The sequence below is a fragment of the Micromys minutus genome, assembly GCF_963924665.1.
Source record: "Micromys minutus genome assembly, chromosome: 20".
In the NCBI taxonomy this organism is placed as follows: domain Eukaryota; kingdom Metazoa; phylum Chordata; class Mammalia; order Rodentia; family Muridae; genus Micromys; species Micromys minutus.
This window is the reverse complement of record NC_137955.1, coordinates 52,921,965-52,928,251: the sequence shown is the minus strand read 5'-3', so window position 1 is coordinate 52,928,251 and position 6,287 is coordinate 52,921,965. Positions and strand designations below refer to the sequence as shown.

Here is a 6,287-nt window from a genome sequence, read left to right as displayed (position 1 = left end):
ATAAGTTTATTAGGAAGCATTTAGAGAACTTTTTCTACAAGCTTTAATTAGTCTTCTTTCCTTAAGCACAGTACTAGAATAGAAATGCTGATTTCCCAGAGAACAACATAGAGCATCATGCTCCATTTTTCTACAAATAGGTCTTGCTTTCTCTAAGCCATATTTGGTCACATTTCTGGAACAAAGACAACAGTCTTGGGATGTGAAACAACAAGCAACAGTGGCTAAATACCCAGGTATGTAGGACAGTATGATTCAGAGCACACAAATAGGGCAGTATGAATGAAAGAACACACATGAGAGGCCCAAAACTCCAACAGAATACCAGGCTTCTAAAATGTGAATTGATAAGCTGTTTCATAGAAATACTTTTTAGAAATCTCCACTTATTTCTCTTACTATCAAACAAGGATATCTCAGTGTATATCACATAATACTTTTAAGTCCTCTGAGTCTTGTTCTGCCCTTCCAGTGATCTCTGCACTCATTCTGACTACCAAAGTAATTCCTCTTGCCTATGAAGACCTGCATCATGATAGATGTTTTATTATTGTATAGACCTCAGATATTTATACACACTCCTAAAGAACTCTTATGTTAAACCATTATAATATAGTAGTCATAATTGAGTTCCTTTATTTTGATCTATATGCTCATTGATTAAAATTGTCTTCTTAGCGCAATCTATGAGTATAATTTTTATGACTTTTTTCAAATTCTGAATGTCAATGATTTAAAATACATGTGTTTTTACAGTCCCAGCCAAAAGGATATATATCTGGGAGAAATGTTTTGGTAATGCATTAGTATTCTTTCAGAATTTTATGGGTTCAAGATACTTCTTGTTTTACTTGGAATTCTGTTTTCTGTGAATTTATTTTTGCAGTCCAGTTTCTCACAAAGAAGTTGTTTAGATACATTCTGATTGGATGGCAGTTAACAAAATGTAAGACCACACCCACAGATAGCCAACAGCTTTTGGGATAGCCCCTGCTCCAGTTGTTCAGGACCCACATGAAGTCCAAACTGCACATCTGCTACATTTGGATGAGGAAGCCCAGGTCCAGCCCATGTATGTTCTTTGGTTGGTCATTCAGTCTCTGAGAGCCTCAAGAGTCCAGGTTAGCTGGCTTTGTTGGTCTTTCCACAGAGTTCTGATCCCCTTAAGAACTGTAATCTTTCTTCCTATTTTTCCATAAGAGCTTCCAAGCTCCATCCACTGTTCTGCTGTGGGTATCTGCATCTTTCTGAGTCAGATGTTAAGTGAAGCCTCTCGGAGGATAGCCAGGCTTGACTCTTGTCTGAAAGTATAACAGAATATGCTTATTAATAGTGTCAGGAATTAATGCTTGCATGATGTGTTCTTCTAGCTGGGCTGCCTTGTCTGGTCTCAGTGGAAAAGGATGTGCCTAGCTTTATTGAAACTTGATGGGCCAGGTGGGGAAATATCCAGGGGGGCCCCACCCACTCAGAGAAGGGAAGGGGAAACAGGGAGGGATTGTAGGATTAGGTGACTGGGAGGGGTGCAGTGAATGGGATGTAAAGTGAATAAGTTCATCATCATCATCATAATCATCATCATCAAATTCCACTGGAGGGAAAAAAGAAAATATAAGATAACAAAATATCTGTTAACTATATCTCTATTTCCAATACAATTTAGTTTTTATTTACCTGTTCCTATGTTTTCATACCACACTCAATAGTTGTTTTATCCTGCCAAATGAGCATTTATAGAAATTATGCTAATTTTATCTTATGTTTATGAATAGATACATGCCTTTACTGAAACTTCTATGATCTACAGATAAATGTAAATTTATTAATGATAAATTTAAATTTATTTTAATTGTATAAAAATAATATAAAAGTATATTAAATATTTTTAGTATACCATTCAGTAGTTAAGTATATTCAAATTCTTATGCAATATACTTTTAAAAATTAATTTTGCTTTAACACTAACTATATTTATGAAAGAAATTGTGTACTTTTGTCTCCAGGAAAACTATTCCATTTACCATTCTACTGTAAGTTTTGCAAGTTTTATTATTATAGAATCTTCAAGTAATTGAAGTCATATAATATGTCTTTGTGTTTAATTTCATTCATCTTTTAAGAATATTTTTCTCATGGCAGATAGTATATAATTATCTTTTACGGGTTGAATAGTAGTTCATCATTTGTATATTTCATATTGTCTTCATTATTTCAATACAATGGAAGTTTAGGTTATTTATGCCTGTGGTATTTTCCGAGTAATGCTATAGTAATTTGCGCTGTAGAAATATGTTTATATTTTCTGGTTGATGTGAGGGTAAATTTTATATAAAAATGTAACTAAATAAAAATATCTATGTTAATGATACATTTTACAAATATAATGATTATAATTTTTATTAATACCTCATCATTTATTCAACAGGAACAAAACCCTATAAGTGTAAAGAATGTAACAAGGCATTTGTTCAGAATTCACTCCTTATTCAACACCAGAGAGTTCATACAGGAGAGAAACCCTACAAATGTGAACAATGTGGTCAGGCTTTTAACTGTTCTTCTCACCTGTATAAGCATCAAAGAATTCACACTGGAGAGAAACCCTACAAATGTGAAGTATGTGGCTTGTCCTTTAACTGCTCTTCACATCTGTATAGGCACCAGAGAATTCACACAGGTGAAAAACTTTGCAAATGCAAAGAATGTGGCAAGGCCTTTTACTGTTCTTCATACCCTAATTATCATCAGATACTTCATACTGGAGATAAACCCTACAAATGTACAGAATGTGGCAAAGCCTTTACCATGGTCTCTTACCTTACTCGACACCAGAGAATTCATACTGGAGAAAAACCCTATAATGTAAAGAGTGTGACAAAGCTTTTAGTAATTGTTCAGCCCTACTTCAACACCAAAGAATTCATACGGGAGAGAAACCCTACAAATGCAGAGAATGTGGCAAAGCCTTTAATAATAGTTCAAGCCTTACTCATCATCAAAGAATTCACACTGGAGAGAAACCTTATAAGTGCAAAGAATGTGGCAAGGCCTTTAACTTGTCTTCACACCTTAATTATCATCACAGAATTCATACTGGACAGAAACCTTATAGATGTGAAGAATGTAGCAAAGCCTTTAATAATTTTTCAGCCCTTATTCAACACCAAAGAATTCATACTGGAGAAAAACCCTACAAGCGTGAAAAATGTGGCAAAGCATTTAATAATTGCTCAGCTCTTAGTCAACACCAAAGAATTCATACTGGAGAGAAACCCTACAAGAGTGAAAAATGTGGTCAGGGCTTTAACTGTTCTTCAAACCTTAAACAACACCAAAGAATTCATACTAGAGAAAAACTCTACAACTGTGAAGATTCTGGTAAAACCTTTAATAACAGTGAAGCCCTTCCTCAATACCATAGACCCCATACATACTGAAGAGTAACTCTATAAATGTAGCGATGGAGGCAAAGTGTTTAACAGTTGTTTTACATTTCTGTAACATCAAAATTTTATACATAAGAAAAACCCTACAAATTAAAATATGTGTCAAATCCTTTATTCATATGATAATCAATGACCAGGGATTTTGTATTGGTAGGAAACGTTGCAAATAGAAATAATGTTGCACAGCCTTTAACTAAAGCTTGATCTTCATTAACTATCAGTAAATTCATATTAGATAGAAACTTTATATGTGTAATGACTAGGAGGAATTTAGTCTAATATTTGTACCTCAGAAAAGCAAAGTATTTATACTATAAAACATGTAAATAAAAAATATAAGCAAGCCTTTCTGCACACCTCAGATCTTACTGAATATGAGGAAATTATTATGAGACAAATCCAATGAATATTTGGAATGTCACAAAAACTTGAGGGTTTGGTTAGAATTTACAGGGCCTCATTATTTGATATAATATAAAGAAATATCACAGATTTAAGAATCTTGCAAATAACTTATCTCTTTAAGAATATCAATGTACTATATAATTGAATTTACTATATAGCCTCACTTTTCAAAACTAAATGAAGAACAGATCTCAAATTATTATATTAAAAAATGGTTCTCAAGAGTTATTTTCTTCCAGAGGCCATATGTTAGATTTTGAAGTGTACTTGTTTTAATAAATAACAGAGAATGTTTCTTAATGTATTATCATTGTTGTATATTGGACCACATATAATTCTATCACAAATAAAAGTATTTCTTTTTACTCAAGGATACAGACAACAGATTTTCATTCTATGTTGCTGAGTATTAGTGAAATGACTTATTCTTTTTGACCAGTATTAATATTCTTCAAGTAATTTGGAAGTTACTGTTCTATATGACACATTATTTTTCAAAAATTTTTAATTACTTGGAAATTTTTTGTTCCTTTCCTATTCATTCTCCTCCCTGAATACCTCTGAGATAGTCCCTTCCCTCCTAACACAATTTTATGTTCCTTCTCTCTCAACAAAACAAAACAAAATGTGGATGTTTTTAAAATAAAACTCACTTTTTCTAATCCACTTTAGAAGTAAAAAACACGTGTCTAGATTAACACTCACAAGCCCTAGCCCAGACTGCACAGAAATCATCTAATAGAGAAGGTATGAAGGATCCTTTTAGAAATCTTTAACAAAGTTTTAAGAGTCATTGACTCCAATGAACCCAGCTGACCCAGATAACAAAGAAATCTATTTACACAAATACATGAGTCTATGAGGCCATTTCTATTCAAACCGTGAATAATGTAAGAAATATTTTCATAATAATACATTACCCATATGTGATATATATCACATTTTATTTTTGCTTCAGCAGAATTCAATAAAGAGGACATTTTTTTCTCTAATGTATATTTTTAAAGCTTTATAAAAATTTAACAGGATGGAGAAAGGACTCATAAATGGTTAGGAATACTTACTGCTCTTGCAGAGGACAAAGTTTCTATTCCCAACACCCAAATCACATGGTTCACAGCTATTTATAATTCTAGTTCAAGGAGATCTGATCCCCTCCTCCTTATGACATAGATGAACACCAGGCATGCACATGGTACTCATACGTACACAAAGGCAAAACACTTCGACACATAGAAATGAATCTAAAATTTATTTCTCAGTTACGTGGCTGCAACTATATGGATTTACATCTAGATTGTATATTCTGTTACACTGGTCTACAAGTCTTTTTGTGCTGGTGGCATGCTGGTTTTATTGCTATAGCTATATAAGATTATGTATTATGATACCATCAACATTGTTTTTCTACTAAGGATTGTGTTAGCTTTTCAAAGCCTTTGTATTCTCAATTTTAGGATTTTTTTTTCTAGGTCTATGGAAAATGCCATGTGAATTTTGATGGGGATTATGTAGAATCTGTACATTATTTTGGGTGATACAGCTAGTTTTACAATTAATTCATGACTTTTTTTTGGTCATTTGTCACAAGCTAGAGTTTTTGAGAAGAGGGAGCATCAATTGAGAAAGTGCCCCCAATAGATTGGCATGTAGGCAAGCCTGTGGGACATTCTTTTGGTTAATGTTGATATTGAAGGGCACAGCCCACTACTGACTGTGCCACTCCTGGGTGAGTAGTCCTGGAGTGAATAAGAAAACAGGCTGATCAAATTACCTGGTAGTAAGCCAATAAGCAGCATTCCTTCAAGGTCTCTTCTTCAGTTTCCGTCTCCAGCTTTCTGTTTTGAGTTACTGCCTTGACTTTTCCTGATAGATTGAGACCTGTGAGGTGAAAGAAATCCTTTCTCCTCCAAATTGCTTTTGGTTGTGGTGTTTTCTCGCAGCAATAGGAACCTAAGGCAATATTAAGCTGACTCTTAATGACTTATTGCAGCCATAGATTAGTATCTCTCTCAACCTTCATTAGAAAGCTTCTTTATAGAGTAGTGGCAAATAACAGAGTTTCTTTGTACTGTCATCAAGTACAGAGAATCAGAGACTGCAGAATAACAAGAGAATCTTAAAGGTTCTTCTGTCTCTTGATTAAAAGCCTCTTTGGTTCTCTTTTCAATAAATAACCTGGGGGATTCAAGTCTCCTACTAGATGTTGTAGTCATTTTTCTTCAGTTTTACTTATAATAGCTTCCTATGTTTAGGAAATATGAAGTGAGTTTTATGTATATTAATTATTATTATATTATCCCAGGGAGAGGTACTTTTTACTATCATAGAGTAGTTTTGATTATCTTATTCAAATAGTTTTTTATACATAAATATTTTCTGGACTTGGAGGAATAGCATGTGTTTAAGAGCACACACTGTTCTTGCATTGGTCCT

General features: G+C 33.5%; 1 long non-coding RNA gene across 1 annotated transcript; it reads right to left on the bottom strand.

Annotated features, from left to right (window-relative positions):
- Positions 1-229: 229 nt before the first annotated feature.
- Positions 230-4,946, bottom strand: LOC308433753. The gene is made up of 3 exons (XR_013975455.1): positions 4,916-4,946; positions 2,818-2,855; positions 230-1,301 (listed from the first exon to the last, which is right to left on the bottom strand). It is a non-coding gene; the product is annotated as an uncharacterized lncRNA (long non-coding RNA).
- Positions 4,947-6,287: the final 1,341 nt, after the last annotated feature.